Source organism: Aegilops tauschii, chromosome 2 (assembly GCF_002575655.3).
Source record: "Aegilops tauschii subsp. strangulata cultivar AL8/78 chromosome 2, Aet v6.0, whole genome shotgun sequence".
In the NCBI taxonomy this organism is placed as follows: Eukaryota; Viridiplantae; Streptophyta; class Magnoliopsida; order Poales; family Poaceae; genus Aegilops; species Aegilops tauschii.
This window is the reverse complement of record NC_053036.3, coordinates 570518480-570528552: the sequence shown is the minus strand read 5'-3', so window position 1 is coordinate 570528552 and position 10073 is coordinate 570518480.

Genomic DNA, 10073 nt, shown 5'->3' with positions numbered 1-10073 from the left:
TGCGCCATTAGTAACAATTTTTTTCAGACATACTAATGGCGCACCAGGGCACAGTGCGCCATTACTAGTTCTAACTAGTAATGGCGCACCAGCCACATAGTGCGCCACTACAATATTTTTTTTATTTTTTACTTTTTTGCAAAACTACTAATGGCGCACCTGGGGCAGTGCGCCATTACTAGTTTAAGCTAGTAATGGCGCACTACTCCCTGGTGCGCCATTAGTGTCTTTTTTTACAAAACTACTAATGGCGCACCACCAGCCGGTGCGCCATTAGTAACCAGGGTTACTAATGGCGCATTAGGTGGTGGTGCGCCATTAGTAACCTGGGACGAGCTAGATATTTTGGACAGCCACACCTACCCACTCACTTTCCCCACTTCATTCTCTCCTCCTCCTCCTCCAAGCTTGTCTCGGCTGCCTCCTCCTCCTCACCTCATTTGCACCATAAATTCATCCAAATTACGTGGTTAAACCCCCTTTTTTGATAGGTAAGTAAGGGGGAAGCTATCTTTATGTTGTTCTCCCTCCAACAACGTGCACATGCACTTTTTATGTCCTATCTAGATCTATGTATGTTTGTGGTGTTGCATATGTTTGTGGTGTTGCATATATGTTTGTGTTTGCAGGTACCGGTATTTGAAATGCGATAGTTGCCAATATTTTGCCGGAATGTTGATTCATTTCCGTTTCGGCGAGAATTTTGGCACTATGCATTCTTTTTGGTCCTATTTTTAGCGAAAGTCATGCCAAATTTTTTCTTGGTTCTAAAATATCGTTTTGCTCTACCCCGCAGGCGACCATGGTCCGCACGATGACCGAAGGCATCGTGAATAGGTTTTTGAGCTCCGCAAAGGCCGAGATGCTTGAAAAGAACGAGACGGAGATAAGATGTCCGTGTCGAAGATGCAAGCTGAAGAGCCTTATTGCGGACCCGGATTCTGGGCAGGTGCGGGACCACCTGCTCTTGCGTGGTTTCATGGATGGCTATCGGTGGCAAGGTGATGAAGATGACTATGAAGTCGTCCATGGGGGTCGGGCAAGAAATGAGGATGGGCAGCAAGACAACCACCGCGGCTCGGGCGGGCGAGAAGACGAAGAATCTCCAGGACATGATCACGACGGTGATGCTGTACACAGTCATCATGTAGAAGATGCCGGACATGATGATGAGGAAGATGCGGGAGTAGACGAAGGGCATGATCATGAAGATGAAGATGCCGACGAAGCAGACGACGATGGACCATCGATGGGCTGGGTGCAGGACCCTCATATTCAAGAGCTGCTTCTCAAGTAGACGGATAACGCAAGAGCTGCCACCCGAGAGAAAGCCAAGCTGGATCAACTGGAGATAGACGCGGTTACTCCATTGTATGAAGGATGCAGGCCCGAGGATACCCGCCTGAAAGTAACGCTCATGGCTCTAGAGATGAAGGTAAAGCACAAAATGACCGACGCATGCTTCGACGAGAACATGTCATTCTGGCACGAACGTCTTCCCAAGGGGAACAAGTGCCCGACCAGTTTCGAGGAGGCGAAGAAAATCGTGTGTCCTCTGGATTTACCGCACGTGAAATACCATGTGTGCATGAACAATTGCATCATTTATCGGGACGAGCACGCGGAGTCTACCATATGTCCGATGTGCGGCGTCACTCGATACAAGAAGAGGAAGAAAGCTCCTCGAAAAGTGGTGTGGTACTTTCCGATCACTCCTCGTCTGCAGCGGTATTTCGCGGACCCTAAGGTAGCAAAGCTCCTGCGTTGGCACGCGGATAGGGAGGAGAAGAAGCGAGAAGATGACGCAAATGATCCAGAGATAAATAAAAAAGACAAGATGCTGAGTCACCCTAAGGATGGGAGCCAATGGCAAGCGTTGAACTTCGAACACCCAGAATTTGGGAACGATCCAAGGAACATCGTGCTGGGCGCGAGCACCGATGGAGTCAATCCGTTTGGCAGCCAGAGAAGCACACATAGCACCTGGCCTGTGTTTGTGTGGATGTACAACCTTCCCCCCTGGTTGTGCATGAAGAGGAAGTACATTCACATGAGTATGCTAATTGAAGGGCCGAAACAACCAGGAAACGACATCAATCTGTATCTGGGGCTACTGAAAGAGGAGCTAGACACGCTGTGGAAAATGCCAGCCAATACGTGGGACGCCGCAGAGAAAGAATATTTCCCTATGAGAGCCACACTGCTCACGACGGTGCACGACTATCTCGGTTTCGGATATCTCGCGGGGCAGGTGGTCCACAGATTTTCTGGATGCGTCAGGTGCATGGATGACACAACGTATCGCCAGCTAGATAGAGATCCCAGGTCTTCGAAAACCGTGTTCATGGGACATCAAAGGTGGCTTCGCGACGATGACCCATGGAGGAAACGCAAGGATCTGTTCGATGGTGAAACCGAACCCCGAAGACGCCCGCGTACGAGGAGCGGCAAGGAAATAGACGAGCTGTTGAAAAATTGGAAAGATTGCCCACTGCCGGGAAAGAAGCAAAAGGCGCCAGAGCCGGGAAAGAAGCGAAAGGCGCCAGAGCCACTGCTGAAGGTATGGAAAACGAGGTCTGTTTTCTGGGACTTGCCGTACTGGAAGATCCACCGTGTGCCTCACAGCCTTGATGTCATGCATATCATGAAGAACGTGTGCGAGAGTCTGCTTGGTACCCTGCTCAACATGCCAGAGAGGACCAAAGATGGGCCGAAAGCAAGGGCAGACTTGAAATCAATGGGCATCAGGGAGGAGCTTCACGCTAATGATGATGATGATGATGAGGCGAAGCAGGACACGGAAAGTCGTCGCAAAGGCAAAAAGGCCAAGAAGACCGGAAATGACTTCCCTCCCGCGTGCTTCACTCTAAGTCAGGAGGAGATCGATCAGTTTTTCACCTGCCTCGTAGGAGTAAAACTTCCTTACGGTTACGCGGGGAAGATAAGCAGATACCTAGACTCAGTGAAGCAGAAGTTCAGCGGGATGAAGTCTCACGACTGTCACGTGCTGATGATGCAGATACTTCCAGTTGCAATCCGTGGGATCATGGACGCGCACGTCCGTGAAACGCTACTTGGCCTATGCAACTTTTTTGACGTCATCTCTCAGAAGTCGGTTGGCGTGAGGCAACTCAGAAGGCTACAGGAAGAGATCGTGGTGATACTATGCGAGCTTGAGATGTACTTCCCTCCCGCATTCTTCGACGTTATGGTGCATCTGCTGGTCCATATCGTGGAGGATATCATCCAACTCGGGCCGACGTTTCTGCACAGCATGATGCCGTTCGAAAGGATGAATGGTGTCATCAAAGGATACTTTCGCAACATGTCACGTCCAGAGGGAAGCATAGCCAGGGGCTTTCTGACCGAAGAGTGCATCTCCTACTGCACGAATTATCTAGGCATCGAGAACCCCGTTGGTCTGCCCGTCAACAGGCACCTCGGCAGGCTCGCTGGATGGGGTCACCGTGAGGGTCGCCGCGAAATGCATGTCGACTTCGATGGTCGACTCGTCGACTTTGAAAGAGCAAACCTAGTCGCGCTACAACACATAGACGTGGTCGATCCTTGGGTGGTAGAGCACAAAACGTTTATTGAGAAGACGTACAATGACCGAGGCCAACAGAGGACGGACAGAGATATAATCAAAGAGCACAACTCATGTTTCACACGTTGGTTCAAGCAGAAGCTTCTGTCGTACCCTTTACATGAGGATTCTTCCGCGGAAGAACAACTCATATTCGCCTTGTCACAGGGCGCCGAGCACAACCTGGTGACGTATGAGGCGTACGATATCAACGGCTACACATTCTACACCGAGGACAAGGACATGAAGAGCGATGGTTATCAGAACTCCGGGGTAACGATGGAATCCTACACCGGTAACGACAAGGACAGATACTACAGAAGGATCGAGGAGATCTGGGAGCTGAGCTACGCTGGAGAGAAGGTCCCGATGTTCCGTGTCAGATGGGCCAAGAGCGTCATAAAAGAAGACCGGTATTTCACCACCATGGTTATACCCGAAGCCAAATCCAAGACCGCAGGCGCGAACGTCACCGCGAAAAAGGAGCCATGGGTACTGGCTTCCCAAGTGGACCAATGCTTCTTCATTACCGACCCATCAAAGCCCAGTCGTGTTGTCGTGAGGAGAGGCAAAAGGAAGATCATCGGAATGGATGGAGTCGCCAATGAGCAAGACTTCGACAAGTACGGCGACCCGAAGATGGAACATGACGACGACGATGAAGTATCAGCATACACCACAAGAAGAAGCAGGACCACCCTACCTAAAGGACGTCCGTTCAAGAGAAGAACTCCATTTACGAAAAATAAGGGCAAGAAGATTGTGAACAGATAGCTAGCTAAGATCGATTGTATTTAAATTGTAGCCTTCATTTCTCGATTGTATTTCATGGGCACTTTTTGAACTCATTAATGTTTTTAAATTTCATGGACACTCGATCTCGATCCCCCTCCATCTCGATCGCTATCCCACCTCGCCAGATTCGGTCCCCCTCGCCGCCGAGCACCCCCCGCACCATCTCCCCCGCTCCACCGGCCGCCGCTGCCGACCCCCCGCACCCTCCCCCACTCCACCGCCGCCGACGACCCAGCGCACCCTCCCCCGCTCCACCGGCCGCCGCCGCCGACCCCCGGCCCGCACCCTCCCCCACTCCACCGTCGCCGACGACCCACCGCACCCTTCCCCGCTCCACCGGCCGTCGCCGCCGACCCCCGGCCCGCACCCTCCCCCACTCCACCACCGCCGACGACCCCCCGCACCCTCTCCCCCGCACCCTCCCCGGCCCGCTCCACCGTCACAAATAAATGCAACTACAATTGCAAAAAAAAGCAAATTTGATTATATTTTCAAATAACAAATTTGATGATATTTTCAAATAATAAATTTGATGATATTTTTTCATATTCATAAATATTTTCAAATAACAAATTTGATGATATTTTTAAAAAAATCATTACTGTTTTTATAAAAAAAAATATTACTGTTATGATTTAAACAAGTTTGAACATATTTAAACACAAATAAATATCAAACAGCATTTTAAATGCATAAAAACAAAAATTGGGGAGCCTGGGAATCAAACCCAGAACCTCCTAGTGTGTGTGCTGCGTGCTGACCAGTCGGGCTAGTGGGCGTGTTCTAATGGAGATAGGGTTAGGTGGAATATAACCTGACCAGTCGGGCTAGTAATTAAAACAAAATTCTAATGGCGCACCAGGGGGAGGTGCGCCATTAGAATCGATGTACTTATGGCGCACTAGGGGGAGGTGCGCCATTAGAATCGACGTACTTATGACGTACTTACGGCCTCCCTCCCTCCCTCGCCAGATCCCCCACTCGACCCCAACCGTACGCCGCCGCCCCCTTGCTCCGCCCCCTCCGTCCGCCGCGCCTGCACGCCATCGGCGACGCCGCCGCCGCTGTGGTCTTGCGCTGCCTCGACGCCGCCGCCCCGACCCCCGCGGGACTCCACCCCCGCGGGACTCCACCCCCGCCGCCCCCGCGCCCCCCGAACGGGATCGGCCGAGCGCGCGCCGCCCGCTCCTCTCCTCTCCTCCTCCCTCCGACGAGCGAGGGCCTCCTCCGGCCCCTGCAGCAGCCGGCGAGCGCGGCCCCGACGCGCCCATCCCGCCTGCCCCTGCCGTCCTCCGCCACCGGCCCCTGCTCTCCTTCGACCGCGGTGAGCGAGGACCCGGACGAGCTCGGACCCCGACCGCGACCCCTTCGCCGACCCCGACCCCGACCCCTCCGATGACTAGGTACCTCTCCTCCTTCCTCCTTCCTCCCTCTCTCCACCATTCCCCATTCCCTCCCTCCCTCCCATCGACCGTGGCAGTGTAGGTCATCTGACCGTTGGCAATTTGTTCCATGTATAACCATTGATTATGCCTTTGAGGCAGTTAGTTAACCTCTCACCTATGTTCATGCAGGGATATTATTCTTGGAAAAGCCACTGTTGGTGACGGAATAGAAAGATAAGCAGGTACCTATCTTCAGTCCCAATCTAACAGGGTAGTCCATGGATTCAAACTAGCTAAAGGAGATTCAAACTACCAAACCTTTAGGTTAACAACTCAACACAAACCAATCCCTGAAAGCAAAAACTCAACACAAACCAAGTGCATTATTTTTGTGACTGTTTTCATGTTTGCAGAACCAATATTTTTGTGCCAACAATCAGTTTACTCCCTCATGCCAACAACCACTCATTTTTCAGTTAACTCCTTACAGTTCAGATCATATTTTGATTGTCAACAATAGTGGACTTTTAAGGCTTTTTTAGAGGCAATACTAGTGGATATTAGGCCTTTTTACAGGCAATAATAGTGGAATTTTAGGCTTTTTTTTGGAGGAGTGTGTTTCATGTTGGCCTACAGTGATGAATTAGTCAGAATTGTGTATGATTGTGCCTAAAGTACATAATCTAAAGATACAGACAAAATAATTAGGGGAGCATGTGTGAATCTAAAGTATATTGTCAACTTCCAACATTTGCTCTGTTGTCCATGTGGTTGAAGATATGAAGTTGAGTGTGTCATTCTTGCTATGGTCATGTAAGAGAAATGCTCTGCCTTGCTAATTTTACCATGAGATTTGGGGTAATCAGCTAGTTCTGGTCAAAGCAAGTGGTTTTCCTGAGCTATGCCTTGGTTAGAAAATGATGCATGATGATTTGTTCAGAAGAGGAATAATCCCAGGATAGCACCTATCATGGGGTCAAACCTGGGACCCCTATTGTAATTTCATTTTGATTATTAATTTTTCTGTGAGCAGATGAATTACAGTGTTTGTGTTGTAATGAAACTTGAGCTGAAATAGAACTTGACAGCCTGTACAGTGAATATATGCAGTGAACAGAAATTGACAGGTTTTCTTGACTGAATTCACTTTATGTATGGTGTTATGCCCTGTTATCTCTGTTCAGTTGACTAATGAAGCACTAGGCTCATCCATGGTACAAGTTCACCTGTGAACACTTGAAATTAGTCAGGACATCCCGTACTGATAGATGTAAATTGTGTCCAGTAGGCTTTGAAGCACCGGTTTTTCCTGTTTCTAACTCTGAATCTGATATAAACCATACTGTTGGCATAAGTGGTCTTTTGTATATGTGCTGATGCTTTGTTAATATAAAGCTATAGATGATGTTGTACTTGTGATGATGCTACTTGTGATCTTCTGAAATGACCCATTGGCGACTTCATTACGCGGGGATAATGATATTGCAGGTACCCCGAGAGGCCCTTGAGTTTGTCGGAATGTCGATTAACTTCCGTTCCGGCAAATTCGGGTACTCCATATGTCCTATTTTCAGCAAAGGTCATGCTGAAATTTTCCGTGAATTTTAGCATGACTTTGCTAAAAATAGGACATATGGGGTACTTGCGACTAATGCATGGGCAGGGGTATCTTAGTACTTAGTTAAGTAGGATCAACTGCCCCGCCATTCTTGCTGCATAGGTGGCAATAGAGCCAAGTGATTGGTGCCAAGTGATTAGGCTCAACCTAGGGTGCCTCGGCATCGATAAACCCTAAATGATGAAAACTTAACTTAGCATTTAGGGTGCCTCGGCGTCGACAAACCCTAAATGATGAAACCTTGGCTTCCATAGGGTGCCTCGGTGTCGATGAGAACCTAAATGATGTACGCTTAGGCTTTTAGGGTGCCTCGGCGTCGACAAACCCTAAATGATAAAAGCTTAGCTTTTAGGATGCCTCGGTGTCGACAAACCCTAAATGATGAGACCATGATCTTGTTCCTTGACAATAACCAAACTTTTTTCCTATTTAGGGCGAAACATGGCCCACAACGATGAGGCCGACGGTTCGGGCGGCAAGCAATTCTGGGAGCTGTCCCAGGAGATGGAGGAAGAACCTCACCGCTATGAGGACGCCGCGGAAGACACCGATCCTGAATACACAACCCCTAGTGGCGTCGGGGATGATACCACTGATGGTGCCGCTGAGGATGCCACCACTGATGATGGCGGCGCACGCACAGATGGCAGCCAACCGAAGAGGCAACGGAAGGACCGACGCCCGAACGTGCTCGGCACCGTCAAGGAGGAATTTACTGAAGTGAACTCCGGCGGGCATCCAATGGCGCCCAAACATGTAGTCAAGGGGTACTCGGTTCAGCTCGGGTGCATTCTCCGGAGCACCGTCTCGATCAACACCGAGAACCTAAGGCATAAGGACCGAGGGAATTTGCGCAGCCTCCTCTTCACGAAGCTGCACGAACGATACAAGTTCCCCGCTGAGTTTGCAAACACACGCCTCTCAGGGAATAAAGTGAACAGTGCCGCCCTCACGAGGATGAGCACGGCCCTGTCTACATGGAGAAGCACGGTGAAGGCAATGATTGAAAAAGGTGATAGTTATGACAAGATCAAGGCGAAATATCCTTTGATGAGCGAAGATGACTACAAGGAGTTCAAGATCAAGTGCGAGAGCAGCGCAACCTCCGAATCAAGTCAGTGGGGGAAAGAAATGCGGGAGTTGAACTTAGGGGTCCACCAACTCGGTCCCGGCGGTTACAGAGTGGCGGAGCCTATATGGGACAAGGAGGACGCGGAGCGTGCCGAGCAAGGCCCACCAACCCGCTTCGAGAAATTACGTGACAAGCAGACCAGGAACTTTGTCAGGGCCCGGTACAAGGAGGACCCGGTAACAAAGGAGCTTACCACGGATCCGAAGACCAGGGCGCTTGAGCTTGTTCTGGTAAGGAATACACCCCCGCGTAATTAGCTCCATATGGTTGCATTCTAATTAATGAAGCCAAATTTCTAAATGGTTCACATTCCTTCCGCAGGAGGCTGAAAGCAGTAGCGCGGGGTCGTCTCAGAGCTCCCCTTTTGACACCCCTTTAAATAGGGCGTTGAACGTAATGAAAAACAAGGATAAGCTCAGTAAGCCATCGTCAGCTGGTCGTGTGGCCGGCAAAGGCTTGTCCACAAAATGGTCATCATACTATACCGCTGGTGGGCGAAAGGAGAAAAAGACCAGCTCGGAAAGCCAGTCGCGCGAGGTTCAAGAACTCAAGGCACAAGTGGCGCGGATTCCGGAGATTGTCCAAGAGCAAGTGCAACAACAACTGGGAACGACGCTCACCGCCATTGTGCCTACCTTGATTCAGGGGCAGACGACGTCGATTGCGGGCGGCCAACAGGGGCCTCCCCCGGTTCGCAGCTTCACGGCCAGCAACTCGCACAACGCGCAGGCGGCGCCATTGGTGTCTCCGGCGGAGGCGGTATTCGTGTCTCCGGCGCCGGCACGGGCATTGGAGCTTAATGCACCCGGGTGTACGCGGGCCGGCACCTCGCCAACAAGCGGCCCCTCCGTCAGTTGCACGCGCACGCCCGCCGTTGGCAGTGCCTCGACATTAGCTGAGCTCGACGGCATCACGGTAACTAAGCCTCTCGGCCGATGACTTCATCTCCTAGCCTTTGACTGGGCATCCCTGACGCCCTACATGTTTTCGCAGGGCGCCACCGATGTTCCTTGCACTCTCCTGCACTTCGTGGGCGGCGAGTTGGTCGATGTCGCCAAGGGCAGAATCGTTCAACCGGGAAACCGCGTGTTCCACGGTAATCCGATGCCACCCACCTTGTATAGGGTTGAACTAGTTCGGGTGCTGCCAGGCTGCGACGAGTTGTTACCTCCGATTCGACCCGCTGGGGCCGACGAAGATGATGTGATGACCCTCGGCGCCTGTGTAAGCTGGCCCCTGCTTTGGCCGAAGAGCCAGATTCGTTTGGGGGCGGAGGACACCACCCCACAGACAAGACCGCCAGTCGTGCCAGCGCCAAGCCATGGCAAGAACGCCGCAACGCTACCGGACATGCCGGACATCCCTATGGCACAGGATCCGGACATGCATATGGCACAGGATCCGGACGACGACGACAACGACGGCGGTACATTTTCCAACGTCGATAAGTACTTTGCCGAACATGGGTACGGTGACGAGTTTTGCGGGCCTCCTTCTCAAGAACCCAACCCTCAAAAAGACGACCGCGATCTAGCTGGTACGGCGGAGAAACCCAAT